Source organism: Cupressus sempervirens, chromosome 1 (genome assembly GCF_028749045.1).
Source record: "Cupressus sempervirens isolate cs-2001-9-10 chromosome 1, ASM2874904v1, whole genome shotgun sequence".
NCBI classification, from domain to species: Eukaryota; Viridiplantae; Streptophyta; class Pinopsida; order Cupressales; family Cupressaceae; genus Cupressus; species Cupressus sempervirens.
In genome coordinates, this window is record NC_143118.1 from 776,053,719 (window position 1) to 776,075,256 (window position 21,538).

Below are 21,538 nucleotides of genomic sequence, written 5' to 3' on the forward strand. Positions count from 1 at the left end.
TCATGAGTCATAGAATCATCCCCAGAATGAGGCTTGATCCTCAGGAGTCAGGGTTTAGACTATCCCAATACCTGTCCATCGAACTTTGAGAAGAGTTTTTATAAGGTTGATCAATTGATGAAAAGATAAGATAGATGGTAGAGATGTCAGATAGAAGGGAACAAAAAGCCCCAAGTGATGAGATGCCCCAAGTGACTAGGACATAAGATGGGAACTAGATGCCCCGAGCAATAAGTATTTAATGATGTAATCATCCTGCCCTCTCGGGAGCAAAATTGAAAGATGACACACCAAAAATATGATTTGAAGCAATATATCATGTCAGCAGAATCTAGAAGGGATCAGAACAATCTAAAGCTTGGGTTGATTTGAAATGATTGCAAAGTCGCAAAAAACTAATTTTAACCAAAAGTTGACCAGAGTTAGCCATAGTTGACTTAAGTTGACTATTTTCAAAAAGAATTTTGAAAATATGGAGAATGTAAAGTTGAAAGGATTTCAAGAATCATAAAGTATCAGAAAGATTTGAGCTGCACAAGCGTTCGATCACATCGGTCCTCAAAATTTTAAAATACATTTTTAAGACTCTTAAGTGTGTCAAATTTTGAATTTGATCCCAAAAATGGATCCAAAATGGTTCAATTAGCCAGGGGTGCGATTTTTGTGCAAATTTGAGCACTTTGAAAAATTTGGTCAACACCTATATAATGGCTCGAAGGGTCATTTTCAATTCATTTGTACTTTTGTCTTGTAGTGATTTTGAGCTCTGATATAGACATGGTAGTGAACTTGAGATATCATCATTTTGAGCACTCCAGACAACATAGCTGGCCAGCAGACTACGGACCACTGGTGAGTCATCGATCTTCCATCTTCGTACTTTCATTTTCACGCATTTTGAGTTCATTTATGCAAGTTTTTAGCATGTTTTAGGATGTTCAATTCTTTCTTCACACGAGACCAATCTCTTCTCACGCGAAGATCTTTTTCTTTGCACAAAGAAACAGGATGTGTTGTTTCTTCGCGCGCGGCCGAAATATCTTCGCACGGGGCGATTTTGGCTTCACGCAAAGATAAAGATTTTTCGCGCGAGGCAATTCGTGTTTCACGCAAGAACTTATTTTCTCATGCGAGATGATCTATCTTTGCGCGAGGAGACCTTTTTTTGTGCGAAGGTGAGATTCTTCACGCAAAGAGAGAACTATTTCATGCGAAACTGATGGGGGCCACACCACCCGTACCAACTCACAACCAAAAATGCAATAATATGGAGACAAGAGAGATGACAAAATGCTTCATAAAACTTCCATTAATTCTTGAAATTCATTAGAATATTCTCCAAATGGAAAAACTCCAAATTCTTACAATATAAGAGAGATTGCTCACTAAGAGCTTCTACAAGAAATTACATCCGAAGAGCTTCTACTTGAAGAGCTTGTCTTGAAGAGCTTCTATTTCTCCAACTTCCATTAGAAGAGCTTCCATTTCTTGAACTTGATTACAAATGATGATAGGCCTTTCTTAAATAGGCACTTACCACCCAAGGCATGATTTATCCACAACATTCTAGAACCTCCACAACCTTCTACAATATCTACAACCTTCTAGAATTTCCACCTAAATACAACTAAGCACCACTATGTGGCCCAATTAGAAAATTACATTTCTTTTGTGGATCACAACAAATATTAAATGCATGATGCCACCTGCACACCTCAATTAATGGAATAACAACTATTTTTATTATTTTTCTATGCACACCTCAATTAATGGAATAACAACTATTTTTATTATTTTTCTATTTACGCCACCTATGCATCTTGAAAATAGAAATTTCTCTTTTCTCCTTTTTCCCTTATTTTATTTTTAAATTATTTTTCCTTCTATTTTCGTCACTTTCTCTCTCCTCCACAATTTTTTTTATTTTTTTTCTAATAATTTAATTTTCCCAGAAACTGTATGTCTTCGTGCGAGATTTCACCAATTTCGCGCGAAATTCTGTGCCAGTTTTGTGATTTTCGCATTTAGAAATTGCATTTTATTTCATTTTGATGCTTCGATTCGACTTGATATTGATCGTTTGTTTGTCATTTTTTTGTTGTGTGTATAGGAGGTATTCGGAGACGTATCATTTAGATCTCATTATCTGCCTTATGGAGAGTTATTGTGGAGTTTGGATGACACAAATCGGGCACACATTGCCCGATTGGGTTTGTCTTCACTATGCCGGATTCCAGCCGTGATGGTGAATCACGGTTTATTAACTGCATTGGTAGAACATTTCCATTTGGAGACGAATACATTTCATTTTTTGATGGGTGAGATGACCATCACACCAGAGGACATATGGAGGATCTTGAGGATCCCCTTTCATGGTGCCCGGGTCGTGTATGATACAGTGCCTCGATTAGGGACAGAGGCACTGTCCATTGTTTTTGAGAGAGAGCTACCGAGAGGTAGGGCCATCAGCTAGGATGAGCTGATGCATACTTATGGACCCACACACAGGTTAGCATCCCTGTTGGGTATTTTCTTGAGTTGCTTCCTATGTCCTGACAGGGGATAGCATGGGTTGGAGTGTGGATGGGGTGTAATGCTCCGTAGGATGGTTGAGGCACCTGAGATCTTTGGGTGGGGTCAGTGCATGTTGGCCTATCTTTTTCATGAGATGCATGAGGTTTTCTTCCATGAGAAGAAGACCATGGCAGCAAGTTTTTATGTGCTATAGATCTAGGCCTGGGAGCATCTCCTTGTATGTATGCCAATTTTTGAGGATTCTCGGGAGCCCATGGAGCCTTACATCTGCAGATATCGAGGGCATATTACCCAGGCCCACCTGGGTAAGACTGAGCATTGGCGGACACATCTCGATGACCTGATGTCTATTATATGGTGACCCTGGAGAGAGATAGAGGATTGGGATGATGCCCTGAGAGAGCTGCCCTGGATGTTTAGTTCTCAACCGCTGGCAGGCAGGACGACATCAGTCATAGAGAGATTTGTCATCTCACGAGTGTGGCAGCAGTATGGCTTACCACAGGACATTTTAGCTGAGTATTGTGCCTATGCCAAGGTGCAAAAGGATATAGAACAGGGATGGCCTCCACGGATGGATCCAGGATGATCCGTGATAGATATCCGCAGCCTAGTTGTAGTTCACTGGGACTACCTGCCAGAGGTAGTAGATGTCAGGATGACACCTGCATATCAGGCATTTTTGATGAGCCATCCATTCCCATGCTTCACAGATCCACTAGGGATGGAAGGGCAGGTATAGGGGTAGGGACAGGTACCTCAATAGCAGCAGGCACAGCCACAGGTGCCACCACAGGTCCAGCACCGGGTAAAGTAGATACCTATTCCCCCACATCAAATGGGATCAGACCTAGGTATTGGGGGTAGTGGAGTAGGACACAGTCGGTGGAGGAGGCAGAGGATAGAGGAGCAGGCCTCTCAGCAGGAGGTCCCACAATAGTAGGTGCCTCGACAGCCACAGGTACCTCCACCACAGCAGGCACCTCCACAACAGCATGCACCAGAGATGTTTGATGAGGATATGCCGGATCAACCGGTAGGTGGGGTATAGGATGCGGTACGACAATACCGAGAGCGGGTTTGTGCAGCATCCCAATAGTTGGGAGAGTTACAGATTGTAGTGGCAGTCAGGGATGCGCAGCTGGTAGACAGACAAAGAGAGACAGATCGTCAGAGAGAGCACGTAGAGGCTATAGAGCAAAGGCTAGAGCTGGCACAGGATGAGATCCACTTCCAGTCTGCTCGAGCTACATATTATTATGCTGCATACACTAGTGCAGTACCTGATGAGACATTGTAGGTGTAGTGATTCTCTCAGTATGCATAAGAGTCCAGAGGTGCACGACCTCCTGTCAGGCCGGATATGCCACCACCACCTCCACCACCTGCTGCCCTTGTTCCTCCTACTCCTCCTGGAGGCAAGAGTTCGGGATAGAGTTAGACACTCTATGCCTGATTTTTATTTTGATTTTTGGCTATGTATCGATTGGTGTGCCAGCACCAGATGTATCATTTTTGATCAATTGCGCTCGAGTAGCACCCATTTTTTGTACTGACCCATTCTTTGATATATATACGATATTTTGAGCCGAGTATTCCTATGTACATGTCATTGTTTGTTTTGTTTAGCTCTGATGTACATGAGATATATGTTTAGATAGAATGCATATGTATGAACTGACATCTGATGTAGTGTTGTGTGTTTTTGTTTGATAGTCACAGGTATTCCATTGAGGAACGACAATCAATGAACCAAACGCTTGTGCAGCCGTGGAGGAATCTGATGCATGTGGAGTATGAATAGGATTACCATCGAATCATGTGCTAATGCAAATGAAGTATGCAAGACTATGTTAAATGCAACCCTAGGTCTGGTTACCAAGCCTCAATGATTTATCATCATTGGATATAAAATAAAGCTCGTATGTTATACAATTTCCACTGACATTGCAATCATGAAAATATGAATATAACATATGTTATTGGGATGTCGGGATTAAATGTAAGCATTCAAGGCACAAGAAGCTAGAATGACCAGAACATTTGTCCCTTTTAATGTAGCAAGTTAACGTAAGCATCAAAGCATGAATACTAGGATGACCTTAATGTTGCTTACATGATAGGCACACCAAACACATGGGAGATTCCTCTTATGTGAAGCATTCAGTATTCATGTTGTCCGCAATGACCCTTGTGTTTGTAACTTGAGACAGAAGTGTGCTAGATTTACTCGTAGTGACCTGTACGTTCACTTAATAGGACGAGTATCAATATTTACTATAGCATGAAGAGTTCACTCCAACAAACAAGGAGAAGAACCAATGTCATTGACGTATCTGTATAAAAAGAGTCGAGGTACACAAGGCCATCCAATACAAGATGGAGGCTCTTATAGTGGACACCCCTCTTATAGGAATAGATCAAATTATTAGAACTAAACCACAAATAGAAAGAAAAGAAAAAGATCATGCCCCCAGTCATTACTTCTCTAGTCAAAGATGACATCATCAAGTTACTCGAGGAGATATGATAAAGCAAAACAAAGCAAACAAAGAAAATGCTCAGCATATCCAAACAAGTATATCATTGAGTTTAATATTTTCGGGATGATGTCAAGTGTCAATAAGGACTAAGCGACAGTAGACAGACACAGCCAGGATGACTGGTGACTGATGCAAAAGAGATCTTCCATAAAGGAATCTTGAGACATGACCCGAGCAATGGTAGGCAGACACAGCTAAAACAACTGGTGACCATTGTGAAAGAGATTCTATGAGGAGAATCTTGAAAAGAGTAAGACTGGCAACAGTAGGCAGATGCAGTCAGAATGACTGGCGACTATCATGTAGGAGATTCTATGAGGAGAATCTCGAAAAGAGTGACACTAGCGACAGTAGGCAAACGCAGTCAGAACGACTGGCAACTGTCGCATAGGAGATTCTATGAGGAGAATCTCGAAAAGAGTGACACTAAGGGGGGGATGCCCCTGAGCTATGACAAGACTCAATCCATGGATACATGAGCAGGAAAAGTAGGAAAGTGAAAGCATGAAAGTGACTAACAAGAGGCGCCTATTTACCAGGTTTTCACCTTTTTTTTTTTTTTTTTTTTTTTTTTTTAGTATTACGAAGGCACCTATTGCTAGGTTTTTACCAGGGCAACAACTTTTTCAGGACTTTTTTTTATTTTTAGGATTTTTTTCAGGACATTTAGATATGTATAGAGAGCTTGCTAAGATTGAATCAACTGTAAAACCGCTTCAGGTGGAGAGTGTTCATAGGCTCTTTAAGCACTTCTCCTTCAGTTGTGGAAAGTTGATAGGCGCCAGATCCATATACTATAGTAATGATGTAAGGACCTAGCCATTTTGGTTCAAACTTTCCCTTTTGCATTCGTTGTTGTTGATTCTTAGGGTTCTCTCTTAGGACGAGATCACCCAGCTAGAAGTCACATGGTCTAATTCTCCTATTGTAGCTTCATGCCATTCTTTGTTGATATGCTCGTAGATGATCACAGGCCACTTGTCATCATTCATCCAGCAACACAAGTTCTTGAAGCTGGGCTATCCTATAGTCATCATCATTGATAAGACCTTCCATACAGATTCTCAAGGTAGGAATCTCAACCTCTATCAAAAGCACAGCATCCGCCCCATATACCAACGCAAAAGGAGTCATGCTCGTTGGAGTTCTAATGCTTGTTCTATATGCCCATAGGGCTGGATTGATCTAGAGATTCCAATCTCGCCCTGACTTACTGATTGTGCGATGAAGAATTTTGAGGATTGCCTTATTGGATGCCTCAGCTTGGCCATTACCCTAGGGGTAATAAATGGAAGACCAATGTTGTGTAATTTTGAATTTCTTGCACAGTTCCTTAAGGTCTTTATTTTTGAATTGTCCTCCATTATCAGTAATGATTAAGGATGGTAAACCATATCTATAGATGATGCAGTTTATGATAAAAAAGTGCTACAATTTTGCCATCAGCAATTGTGCGAGTGACTGCCTCTACCCATTTCATGAAATAATTTGTAGCGATGATAATGAATTTATGTCCATTAGAAGAGGTTGGGTGAATCTGTCCCACCAAGTCAAAGGTCCATTGTTGAAATGGCCATGTTGTAGTAGAGGGAATCAACTCTCTAGCTAGAGTGTGAATGAGATTCTCATGTAGTTGACACTGTTTGTAGGACCTGGCATATTTAATAGCTTCTTGCTCCATTTTAGGCCAGTAGTAACCAGCACGAAGGAGTTTGTGAGCTAGTGTTAGGCCATTGGAATGAGATTCGCAAATGCCTTTGTGAACATCAATTAGTGCATGTTTGGACTCGTCAGGTTCTAAACACCTAAGGAGTGTTCCTTCGAGACCTCTCCTATATAGATCGTCAGCAATAATGACATAATGTGAAGTGTTATGGATTAGGTAATGTTTCTCATTCCGGGTCAGACCTTCCAGAATGGTTTCATTATGAAGGTAGGAATAGATGTGATGGTAGTGGGATGATTCTTATCCTATAATAGAACAGATCATCTTGGAATCAGGTGTGTCATAGGCTGGGTAGTGTAACGCTTCCACCAAGAACTCGTGTCAGAGATCATTTTCTGGCATTTGTAGAAGGGAGTCCAGAGTGGCCATGGCATCAGCCACTTTATTATCTGCACATGGAACCTGTTGGAAGGTGATGTGTGCAAAATATTTCATCAAGTCATCAATGATGCATTTGTAAGGAATTAGTTTTTCATCCTTTGTTTGATACATATCATTTACTTGGTTGATTACAAGCTGAGAGTCACCAAAGATATCCAATTGATCTACTCTCCATTCAGCTGCAATTTTCATACCATTGATCAAAGCTTCATATTCAGCAATGTTATTTGTACAAGGAAACAGAATCTTGTATGCTTTGGGCAATGAGTATTTTTGTGGTGTGATGAAAAGTAATCCAACACCTGATCCTTGTTGTGTGAAGGATCCATCGAAGAACATAACCCATGTATGGTGAGTGAGTGTTAGAATTGACTCATCTGGAAAATCAATGTTTATTGGTAGAAGACTCTGTATGGGTGCCTCAGCCAGCTGGTCTACAATTGCCTGTCCCTTTATAGCTTTGTGTTCAACATATTGGATGTCAAACTCACTTAGTATCATGACCCATTTAGCCAATCTTCCTGTGAGAGCTGCCTTACTAAGCAAATACTTTAATGGATCTATTTTAGCTGCAAGCCATGTAGTGTGGGCAAGCATGTAGTGTCTCAACTTTTAGGAAGCAAAGACAACTGCCAAGCAAGCTTTCTCAATAATACTGTAGTTTTTCTCATAAGAGACCAATGTTCAGCTCAAGTAATAAATAGCTCTTTCTTTGTTATCATTGTCTTCCTGAGCCAACAAGATTCCCAAAGATGTTTCAGTGGCTGAAATGTATAAAAGAAAAGGTTTCCCATGCATAGGAGGCATCAGGATTGGTGGATTGACAAGATATTGATTAATTTGTGTTAAGCTTTGCTTACAATCCTGGCTCCAATTGAATTTCACACCCTTATGTAAGGTCTTTGTGAAGGGTTGTGATTTATCCGCCAATTGTGAAATAAATCTGCAAATAGATTGAAGCCTTCCCTGCAGTCCTCTCATCTGACTGATGTTTCAAGGTGGTGGCATGTCCATTATTGCTTGTACTTTTTCTGGATCTACATCAATTCCCTTTGTAAAAACAATATATCCTAACAGTTTTCCTGATGTGACACCAAATGCACACTTCTTAGGATTGAGCCGAAGACTAAACTTTTCCATACGATCTAGGATTGGTCCCAAATCGTGCAAATGGGTATTGCATTTAGCGCTTTTGACCAAAGTATCATCAACATAGTCCTCCATAGTTCTATGCATCATGTCATGGAAAATTGTAGTAACAGCCCGCTGATATGTAGCTCCAGCATTCTTTAAACCAAATGGCATCACATTCCAAAAAAAGGTTCCCCATGCACATGTGAAGGTTGTTTTCTCTTGATCTTCTGGTGCAATTTTTATTTGATTGTATCCAGAAAAACTGTCCATAAGTGAGTACATCTCATAGCTAGCCGTCATGTCCACAATCATATCAATATTAGGGAGTGGGAAGTCGTCTTTAGGACATGCCAAGTTAAGATCATGGAAATCTGTACAAACTCTGATAGAATTATCATGCTTGGACAAAGGGACAATATTGGATATCCATTCAGCATAATCAATTGCACAAATGAAACCAGCCTTCAGAAGTTTCTCCAATTTGGCTTTGACTAGCAATACAACATGAGGATGCATTTTCTGAAGCTTCTGTTTAACTGGTTTTATGCCTGGTGTTATGGACAAGTGATGCATAATAAGATCAGGATCCAATCCTAGCATGTCAGAATATGTCCAGGCAAAATTTATTTTCTTTCCCTTGAAAAAGGCAATGAATTGTTTATTTTCTTCAGTTGACAATGACTAAGTTAGATGTATCACATGAGGATGTTCCTCTGTGCCTAGGTTAATTAGTTGTGTTGGCTCTATTAACACTGATGATCTCTCCTAAAAGTGACTAGGAAGGACATCAAATATCTCATCCGCGGGCGCCTCAGAGAGGTTTTCACCCTTGGATACGTCTTTTATTTTTACTTTTTTTTGGATCTGACACTGCCACAATGTGGTTTTCACCATCGGACCTCTTGCATTTTTTCTTTTTAATTATGTGACTAAGATATTTGATGTCAACCTCAGTCATGTTGACACTCTTCTCATTGGTGGAAGATGTTACAGGTTTGATAGTGTTTAGGTAACAGGCAAGAGTATAGTCATTCTGGAACATGGGGACTTCGTTAGATGCATTGGGGTTCTAGTCTATAAGCTCGGGGTGTGCGAGTGAGAGAGTAGTGGCTAGTTCAATTGCATTCATAGTATAGTTATTAAATGTGTGGACCAACAATTCAAGACCTATGGTGACCTCACCCACAGGTGTATTCAAATGTCTTAGAGTACAAATGTTAGTAATTGATGACTCTAAGACACTAGTTGGATCAGACCCCTGTGACCTATCCCTAGACATTTCACTCACTTTGATTTGATTTTCATAGACATGCACTTGGTCAATGTTTTTATCAGTAGTCGCTTCTGAAATATTGTCAAATTCATATTTATCAGAATCGGTGCTACATGGTGAGAGACTATAGAACTCCCCAACAGTGATAGGGACATACTCTCCTTCAACCTCTAGATTCTTACACAAATACTCAATATGGCATGACTGACTAGATTCCCCCTTTTCTGAATGATATTTGAGTTGCTCAGTATTGTCCTCAAAAGAATCACCAGTATCATCCACAGTGCTAAGACGTGGCACAAAGTCATCTGGCTCAGCAAAGAATTTAGCAAGATCATAAGGAATAGGACAAGGGTAAGAATCCTCATCATCAGATTCTTCCTTTTGACTACCTAATTCAGATTGTGACTCATCTTCAGATGAACTCTCAGGTATGGGTATGAATTTATTGGATCCCAAATGGAAAGGGACCTTCTTGAACCCTAGGCCAGTTGTGTCACTGTTGCTTCGAGCTATTGCTTTGATAGGATCTATTAAACCATTGTTATTGCACCCAATAGGACCAGTTCCCTTGTAGCCAAAATGCTTCATAAGCTTAAGACCAGGTCCATACTTCTTAGGAATGATTTCTCGAACTTGTTCTGTTAGGTCTACTAGAGACTCTTCTTTGTAAAGACATGCAGCAATGGCTCTATTTTCACTTTCATCTTCTAAGGGAACTATAGCTTTGACAAAAGAGCCATTAAACTTGGTCTGAGGTGTCAACACGAATGGCTTCTTTGCTACTGAGGGTCTCCCAAAATGTCGAGGGGACTCTGGAATTGATGTTAATGATAACATTGGTTCCATGTGGTACTCTCCCATACTAGTTTCTTTCAATTTAAATGACTGCTCAATTTGTTTCAGCTTATTGTTGTGACAATCAATAGACTCACGGTTAGCAGGGACGAAAGAATTAGCAGCTTTGGGCATATTGCAAGTGTAGCTAGTAGTTGCAGGAATAGTAACTTCAGAGCCATGAAATGAGAATTTAATGCATTGGTGGTATGTGGATGGCATAGAGCGCATCTCATGTATCCATGGTCGTCCCAACAAAATGTTGTAGGCTAAGGGAATTTCAAGCACCTTACAGGTGACATCCCTTTCGACAGGACCGACGCGAACTGGTAAAGTCACAAGACCTAGTGACTTTCGTTCTACTTCATCGTATGCTTTAATAGTGATCTTTTTTTGAGGATCAATAGAGTCCTAAGAATAGTCCAATTGTCTAAGCAGAGCCACAAAAATAATATTTAGGCCAGCGCCATTGTCAATGAGTACCCGACGAACACGTGTCTGGTGGATCATAACCTCAATGTGTAGAGGCTGATTGTGTGGGTGATTCAGTGAGTTGTCATCCTCCTTGGAGAAGGTCATAAGATGAGGTGAGGTTAGGTGACCTACCATGGATTGAAATCATTCAAGATCAAGATCTTGAGGAATGTTTGCCTCAGTGAGGGCTTTGTCCAGAATTTACCTATGAGCAGGCAAGATTTTAAGCAGCTCAAATATAGAAATGTGAGCATTGGTTTGTTTCAATTGATCTAGAACACTATAATTGGTTGCATTCAAGTTCGTCGTGTGTTTTGCACCTTTACCGGATGGACCAGCAAGGGCTTTTGTCCTTGTGTTGTTTGAGATTTGAAGTAGGAGGTGTAGGGCCTTTGAGCACCAATTTCGCACGAGAGCGAGTAACAGCGTTAGCACAGTGTTGCGAAGACACATTATCGATGTTATTGGAAGTAGGGCCTCTCAAGACAAATGGTGTCTTAGGTTTATCATTATCTTGCTTCCCCTTTATGGTAATAACGTCACAGTATTCAGAATCTACAGGTTCAACCATGTGAATGACATTGTCATCATTGGAATACGTATAGTTGACCTTATTGTAGGGTTCTGGTTTCAAAGTCTCTCCATTTTCATAAGGTGGGAAAGGCTCTTTGAACGCCTTGTGGTCCAAGTTTTTGTTATGTCCATCTACCACAAGTTCACTAGCATCAATCATGTCCTGGACTTTATGACATAAGTTTATATAGTTGATGGTTTTATGTCCCTTGTTTTGGTGATACTCACAAAATGAGGTCTCATCCCACCATGGTGGACGTGGTTGTGGATCATAGGAATGAGGTTTATCTATTGGTGAGATAAGCTTGTATTGTAGCAATGTTTTGTAAACCACATCCAAAGGTTCTCCTAAAGGCGTATACTCTCGCTTGGGTCATGCTGCCCATGAGTTTCTTGGTTTGTTCCCAGACATTTTATTGTCAGGAGGAGGCTTCTTAGCACTTTTGGCCACTTTGAAGTAGTCTGTGAGATTAAATGATGCTTTAGCAGGTTTTGGTGTGACAATATCAACAACCCCATCATTTACAATTTCTTGGTTCTTGTTGACATGTTTGATTTTATCCTTGTTGGAAGTGGAACCTTGTTTTGAGTCTCTCTGAAGAGTGAGCTCACCTTTCTTGACCATAAATTCTTTGATACAGATAGCCTATGTAATCATGTCTTCAAAGGTACATGGACCTTGTAGTTGGACTCTATACCCAAAATCAAGTAAGAGGTTATCAGTGAAAATGTCGAGCTTCTCCATTTCTGGGATTTTATAGGAGTACTTGGTATAAAGTTGTCTCCACCATTGGAGGAAAGTGAGAAAAGGCTCACCAACCTTCTTTTTAAGGTTGCATAGATCTCAAATATTTACAGGATGTTGAATGTTATGAGAATATTGCTGAACAAATGAATTAGCAATTTCGTCAAATGTCTTGATACCAGGAGGTAAATGTGAGAACCACTCCAAAGCTTGACCACCTAGGCTTCTAGGGAATAAATGCATGAGGTACATTTGATTGTGTATAAACTCCATAGATAAAGCACTAAATTCCCACAAGAAATCTTGGGGATTAGTAGTACCAAAGTACTTGTCATATTTGGGTAGTTCTACACCTCTTGGGAAAGGCAGCATGTTTATACTTTTGTCAAATGGAAATGAACAAAGAGCATCCAATGTGTATGTCTTTTTGGGTTTCTCTTTCTCATGCATCATCTGAGCCAATTGGTCTTGCATAATTTTCAATTTTTTTGGAGTTTAGTGGTCTCATTTTCTTCTTCATGTGTGATAATGGTCTCCAGATCGAAACATGTGGGCAGTTTAGCTCCCTCTTGGGCGAGTTTGAGAAAGTACTTTTCTTTCTCTTCGTTGATTAGGATTCCCATGACCTTTTGAAAGTTTTTGTCTCTTTGACATCTTTCTATGTTTTCAGGAAGGATTTCCACCTCTTCTTGTTCTTCATCAGTGTCATTTTCTTTCTCTTTCTCCTTGTCATCCCTAGGTTGTTCTTGATATCGACTATGGCTACCCCGTTCAGGTTCACGATTAGTCATTATAGGAACTTGTTCAGTTTCCGTACATTGTGTTTGAAAAGGGTCCATGGAGAAAGGGTCATACATTGTGTTTGAGAATGCAGGACTCCTACCTGTCTCAGTATCCTTTTGGTAAAAAAGATTCCTAATTTGTTGCAAATTGGAAAATGTTCATTCAACTTGAGATGACATTGTAGGTGAGGAAGACCGTGAAGATGCCTCACTAGCCAAACAGGATATAGATTTCATAGCGAAAGGTAAGCTACCTCTGCTATGATTATGACCCCTAGCATGACCACATCTAATGTTATCAAGATAAAACATGTTGCCGCTTTTGGTTGTGACAGTCATAGGCAAGGACAAGAAGCTAGAACCTAGACAAGGACTATATTAAGACTGAGTCTCAAAAAGGACAAGATAGTAGCAAGAATGATGTTCACTAAGGTACAAATGGTCTGATTTAAAGGCTAGAACAGCCAGAGATTATGACCACTGCAACACAAAGTATGGCAAGCATTAAGACGAGGACCAAGATTATGTATGAGATGAGACTAGTCAAGGTATAAGACACAAGTTTTCAATTAAGCGAAGTGTCGCTATTCTAGGACTGTTTGCAAATAGAGAGCAATAAATGGATGTAGAAAAGGACAGCGTGCAGTTCACAGATAGCTAGAATAGACCCAGATTGTAAATGCTAATACAAAATCTCACGCAAAAAACCTTTACGGGTCGCGTGAAGAAGTTTTACGGGCCGCGCGAAGATGTTTCTGTCTCGCGCGAAGATCAGCAACAGTTTTTAATTTTGCATGAGAATGTTTTTGGATCGCGCGAAGATGCACAATAGAACTTTAATTTTGTGTGAGGGAAAAATGGCTTCGTGCGAGAGCCAAATGATTTCGTGCGAGAGCAAAATGATTTCGCGCGAGAGAAAAATGATTTCGTGCGAAAGGAAAGAACAGTTTCACAACAACGACTAATTTTGACAAAATTTTGATCAATCCAATAACCAAGCAGATAAACAGGCACGTAGAACAGAAAGTAAGTGATTTCAAGCACTTCTGAAAATAATGAGCAAGGGCAAAAGCAACCTTGCGCATGAACAATCAAGTGACTTAGTTTGTGTTAATCCCTAAGAGAGCTATTTGTATACATTTTCAAAGAGTTTTGCAATCATCGCACACATTCCTAGAAAATAAAAGTTGGCTTCTCTAAGGTATTTAATAATGGTTTGACTCTGCAACTTTTATGGCTCACAGGGGTGACCTCCAATCCCGGCGCACCGAGGTTTTGACACAGTCTGAGAACTTAATCTTCAAGAGCTGCTAGGGAGATCTGACAACCCACAATGAACCACACCCATGGAGATTTCTTCCACAAGGACATTTATATAGTGATTGTCACTACCATGGCAAAAATGGCTATTACCGCTTGAGGTTCCATCATCACAGTTTTCCCTATAGAGGGATTATCTACTACGGTTAACCCTTTCTAAAGGTGACTGACTCACAATAGTATACCACAAGGGGACTTAGCTTCTAGATTCAAGGTTTTGACACCTTTTCACCTTTAGCCCAATCAAAACAAATAGATTAATCTGACATGCTAGACTAAGATTATCTCTTAAAGATCTATGATATCATCTTCTTGTGATCTATCAACCTCTCTGGAGAAAGGATGCCTTAATCAACAAGTCGAAGATTCATCTATCTACGAGATGCTCAAAGTATCCTCCCCACCCATAAGGAATCCGTCTTAGAGAGGAGTTTCACTAGGAACCCACTCCCTCAAGATTCACGAATAGTGTTCATGGGGGCTTAATTACTATGTGTGTATAGATGTTAATTCCTGAAAGAAAATCTATCTAAAAGTAATCAAAAAGCACAAGGTGGTACATTGAACGCTTTAACTAATGTGAGGTGAGTCCAAAGATGTGGAACATTTAACCCCTCTCACAAGCCAAAATGAGTCCACAACTCAGAAATTAGCGAGTTCTAAAAAGCACAAAAGGGTTGCCTTGTGGAGCCTTTAATGCTTATGTCCTATAGACCCTTCCCCTATTTAACATGGTGCTGACCTTGCAACCACAGGGTGGAACGAGGGGCCAGCGGATTAGCGAGTCCAATAACCCAAGATAGCTAATCAAATCTATCACTAAAGACTAAGCCTGCTAAATGAATACTAACAGAGATCACACCCTAGTATGAGTTTATGCATGTGTTGTAAAATGAAAATACAGAAGGAAACACACAAGCTCAACATGAAAAGTGTTTGTTTTTAGATCCAAATGAAATGTTATCAGCTGATGAAGATTACTTGGTGATCCTCGCAGCGCGCTTAGTAGATTTTTACCTGTCTCTGACAACTTTAGCATGCTTTTCCTATTATTCCACAAACCGCTGCTATGCTGTTCAAAAAAATCAAAAAACACAGAAACACTAGAAACCGCGAACAGTCAGCAAAAAAATTAGAAAACACGTAAATCAATGCAAAAAATTTGCCTCTGTCAGCAGAGTTTCGTGCAAAATTCCTAACGGTCCGCGCGAAGAAGTTTTACGGCCCACGCGAAATCAAATTTGGCTCGCGTGAGATTAAATTTGGCTCGCATGAAATTAAACTCAGCTCGCACGAAGAAACAGGTCTCGCACAAAGTTTTGCGCACCAAAGAACTTTCTCACGCAATGCAGAAAGAATTTTCGTGCAAAGATTCTAGATCCTCGCATAAAAATGAACAGTTTTGCACAAAGATCTGAATCTGTACGGAACAGTACAGACAGAGAATAAAAAAATGATTTAAAAAATATAGAAAGAGGCCAAAAAAATTGATTTTCGAGCCCCATGGTTGGCGCCAGAAATGTATATGTGAAAATGCAGACTATGCTAACACACACACTTCAACACGATCCTTATTTATGGATTCATCACGGAATGAACATTGAATTGTTCATCTGAAATTTTCTCTGCAAAGTGACCTGTTGCCTTCTATCTAAAGGGATTTTGCCTGTTAATATCCTCAGAATCGAGGTGCAGGCAACCAGACCCTCTAAGAACGAAGGATTTGACAATGGAATTAAGCTAAGAATGAGTATACAGATTAATCTTAAAAATGAAAGATGCAATGTAATCTAAGAACAAATGAAGAAAACTAGATTAAGCATATGCATGATTAAACTAAAATGAGATTAAACTAAGAATGAGAATGTATGCAAGAAATGTAAGTAAATATGAGCATGAATTTCAACAGCAATTCGATAGCAAATCAATTCATCCTCCTAAAATGAAGAGATGAGGGTCTCTTAAATAGAGCCTCCTGGAATCCATCAACGGTTGAGATCGATTCAAATCAATGGTCAGGATTGAAGATGAGTTTTAGTCATAAAGGGAGATTCCCAAATTAAAGGGAGTTAACAGACTTAATTTCAGTAAAATAAGGAGTTAACTATTTTAATTTGAGTAGAAAAAGGAGTTAACTGAGTTAACTCATTTTTTATCAATAGTGAACTGGAAATTCCCCTTTTTGAACTGAAGAGAGATTTTGTTGAGATATTTAATTTAATAAAATGAAATATGCTCTCATAATTACTTTTTCTATTTAATTAAATAATCTTTAATTAATTAGAGACACTTTTGTTTAATTAAATAACTTCATTTAATTAATTGGGAATGTCTTCTCATTCAATTAAATAACTTTGTTTAATTATTTAGAAGTAAGTACTTCATTTAATTAAATAATTTCTTTTAATTAATTAGAAATACCTTTCCCATTTAATTAAATAATTACATTTAATTAATTAAGATAGGTGTATTTATTAAATTAAATAAATTTAATTCCATAGTACATTAGCCTTAGGATATAATTATAATTTAATTAAAGTATAAATACTTAATAATTAAATTAAATATTAATCAATAGGTTTAATGTGACTAATATGAGTAAATACTATAGGAATTAAATAATAAGCATGATGAATGCAGATTTAGGTTTTCTGCATCTAACAATTAAGTCAAGTAGCGAATAGCAGAATGAGAATTGCCTATTAGAATAGGACTTTGAAATTATTAGGAATAGACCAAAATTGGTATAATGACAATGAGCCAATTTTGGGGTATTACAAATATGATCCATGTTAGACCTAGCTACAAGCATATCATCAACATATAAACATAAAATAATGTAGCTATCATCAGCCAACCTCTTAAAATAAACATAGTAATATGAATGAAACCTATTATATCCATGCTCATGCATAAAACTATCAAATTTCAGATACCATTGCCGAGGTGCTTGCTTCAAGCCATATAAACTTTTCTTAAATTTGCACACTAAGTGCTCCTTACCTTTGACCTCAAAACCCTGTGGCTGAGCCATATATATTTCTTCATCCAAATCACCATGAAGAAAGGTTGTTTTAACATCCAACTACTCTAAATACAAATCTTCAGTAGCCACAAGGCTTAAAATAGTACGAATAGAAGTCATTTTAACAACAGGAGAAAATATCTCATCAAAATCAATTCCCTTTTTTTGTGCAAATCCTTTTACAACTAACATGGCCTTAAATCTTTTATGACTTCCTTCCTCTTCTTTCAACTTGTAAACCCACTTATTCTATAAAGCCTTTTTACTTGCAGGCAACTTTCATAGATCCCATGTCTTATTCTTCAAAAAAGAGTCCATTTCATCTTTCATTTTAGATTCCCATTGAATCTTAGTATCCACTTGAATAGCTTCATCATAAATTTTAGGTTCACCAGCATCAGTAAGTAAAATAGAATACAAAGAGGGAGAAAATCTTTGTGGAGGTCTAATTTGCCTTGTTGACTATCTAACATTCACTGGTGTGTGTGGCATATGTTGTTGTAGTTTTTGCACATCATGAGGAATGGCTGGAACATCAGCTTTTGGAGTATCATCCAACACTATATAATCATCTTCTTTCTTCTCACGTTGCTACAACAGATCTTTGTACAACACTTTCTCATTGAATATGACATCCCAGCTTCTTAAAATTTTATGATTTTCAAAATCCCAAAGCCTATAACCAAATTCATTAATGCCATATCCAACAAAGACGCATTTTTTTTATTTAGGTTCTAGCTTGGTTCTATTTTCAGAGTCTATAAGAGCAAAAGCTTCACAATCGAAGGTCTTGAGAAAAGAATAACTCACCTTCTTACCAGTCCATGCTTCATCTGGAATACCATAGCCCAAAGGAGTAGAGGGACCTCTATTAATCAAATATACTATAGTATTGACAACTTTTGCCCACATGTGTAAGGGCAACCCAGCATGCAACCTCATGCTTCTTGCACGCTCCATTATAGTCATAGTCATGCATTCAGCCACTCCATTTTCTTGCAGAGTCCTTAGAACAGTTTTCTATCTACGAATACCATTAGTGGAGAAATAATCTTCAAATTAATGACTACAATACTCACCACCATGATCAGATCTAAGACATTTTAATTTCTTAATAGTCTCATTTTCAACCAAGCATTTCCATTTCTTAAAAGATTGAAATACATCAAATTTTTGTCTAAGGAAATAAACTCATACTTTTCTAGTTGTGTCATCAATAAATGTAACATAATAATGAGAGCCACCAAGGGAAGATACCTGAGCTGGTCCCCATACATCTGTATGCACAAGCTCTAATTTCTCCTTTTTATTTTCCTTCCCAATCTTTACAAAACTCACTCTCTTTTGTTTTCCATACACACAACTTTCACAAAAATCCATATTAACACATTTCAAACCTGGTAAAACTTTCTTTGAATGAAGTACTTTCATACCTTTCTCACTCATGTGCCCAAGTCTATTGTGCCACAATGCTGTATCAGAATCTATAGCAGCTATTTGTTCTCCCTACTCAACTGTAGCAATTATTCCTGAACATTCATTTTTCTCTTAAACAATCAAAGTAGAAGGAACAATATGACCTATACAAATATATAAGGTGCCTACTTTCACACCTTTTGCTACTACAAGGGAACCATTTAAAACCTTCCAATTTTTATCATTAAAAGTAACTACAAAACCCTCCTCAACGAGTTGCCCTGCTGAAATTAAATTCCTACTCAGCCTTGGAACATGTCTTACCTCATGTAGTAGCCAATGATTCCCATTCTACAACTTAATCTTAATTTTTCCCTTTCCAACAATCTGACAGGGTTCATTATCCCCCAAATAAACAAGTCCAAAATCCCCTTGGACATAATCAATGAAATAACCTCTATGATGTGTAGCATGAAATGAAGCACCAGAATCTAAAACCCATGAATCATCAAAACTTTCTAAAGATAGAAGCAAAGCATCCTCTTCGGATTTGTTACTTACCACATTTGCCTCCTTGTCTCCATCTAATTTATCTCCTTCATTTTTCTTATGATTCCAGCAATCTTTCTTTTTGTCCCCTGGTTTTCCATAGTACCAATAATCCTTTGGTCCTCTTGATTTAGCCCTCTTCCCCTTTGACTTTCCTCTTGATTTCTCATGATTTCCAAAGTTACTTCCTCTTTGAGTCATTCTACCCCTACTTTGTGCATTCAAAGCACTTCCTGATGTAGATCCACCTGAGGATTTCCTACAAGTTTCTTCACTCAAAACAACATCGATCACATCATCATATTTTAGGGTACTAGATCTAGGAACAACATTACTCATAGCCATTACCAAGCCATTCCAGCTTTTAGGAAAAGAACACAAAATCAAGAGAGCCCTAATTTCTTCATCAAAATTGATACCCATAGAAGATAACTGACTAGTAATAGTATTAAACTCATTTAAATGATCTGCAACAAATTCACCTTCTACCATTTTCATATTAAATAAACGCTTCATGAGAAATACCTTGTTTGAAGTGGAAGGCTTTTCATATAGTGTCACTAGGGTTTTCATCAACTCTTATGTTGTCTTTGCTTTTATAATATTAAATGCCACCGATGGTGCCAAGCATAACCAAATTCTTTTGAGTGCCTTTCTATCCAAAAGATCCCATTCAACCTCTGACATAGTTCCCTGATTCTTGGCTTTGCCTTCCAATGGCTTCCATAAATCCTTCTGATACATGTAGTATTCCATTTGCATCTTCCATAACTAGAAGTTCTGCCCATTAAACCTATCAACCCTCAGCTTACCCTCATCTTCCATTGCTCTCACTCAACCGTGAGACTCCCACTCAATCGTGAAACTTTCCTGTAGAGGAGAACTAAAAAACAACTTGGCTCTGATACGATAAACCATGGACAGAAATAAAAACTACATGCAAATATAACCAATAACAAAAAATAATAGATCACACAGAAATGAACATAAGGTACCAAGATTTAACGTGGTTCACCCAATCCCTGGGCTACGTCCACCAAATAGCAAGTCTGATCTTATTACAATCCAGTGATTACAACCTGATCACAGTCTGTAATCCCTTACAGCTCAATACTGACGTAAGAACAAATTTTGCATCACAACATAATGAAAATACCTAACCCTAAACCCTTTTATACAAGTATTTTATCCATTTTAGGGTTACAATATGTCGGCCATATGTCGGCCATAATATGTCAGCTACAACGTCGGCCACGGCCCCAAACCTCTCTAATTATGAAGTATGTACAGTACTTTCCTGATCAGTCACCATAATCTAAGAAAGCTAAAGTTGAAGAAGTTTGGACCATGGAAGATAGTGAAAAGACATGATTCTAGAAATGCTTATGAAGTGGAGTTTCCTATTGAATTGAATACTTCACTAGTATTTAACATTTTAGATTTGACAGAGTATTATGGAGGAGATCAGGCTGAAGTTACAAAAATGTAGTGGAGTATTCTAGTAACTATTTTGGCTACAAAGGAAATTGAGGAGATATTGGATAGTCATGTTGGCAAAAGTACCAAGAGAAAAACTTATGAGAAATATCTAGTCAAATGGAAAGGGAGGCTAGTAGGGGATTCATCATGGCTAGCAAAGGAGGAGGTTAACCATCTTGGTTTTCCTCTGAACACCTGAGATATGGTGAAGTCACTTCTCAAATTACCTCGGGTGTCTAATGCAAGAGTATCCTGGGTGTAAGAGCAATCTTGCATCATCCAAAAATGTTTTCTTTTCAATATTTTCTATTTTAATAAGGACTAGTAGACATGGTGGTTACTATTTATGTAAACTTGCTATTTTTAATAAGTTTTTCATACAAGCCTAGAATGTTCTCATTTTCTACATGAAGTTTCATTTTCAAATTATAAGCCTACTAGAAAAATCTCATTGCTCTAGCTTAAGTATCAGAGAAGTTATTATGGATTTTTGATAGAGAAATTTGTAAAAAAATATTTAGGCACAGCTTTGGAGGCCTTAGAGTGCCCGAATGAGGTTCAAAAACTCAATGGAAGGGCACTTACATCATTCCAAGCCTATTGATCAGGAGCTGGCATTTCTGAAAAGTGAATAGCCAATTCAAGCAATAGTTCGAGAGTTATGGTCTTTCAAAGTTGGGCTACTTGAAATATCAAAAATAATTTGTCAAAAATATATTTAGCCAACTCTTTGTGTACTGTTAGGG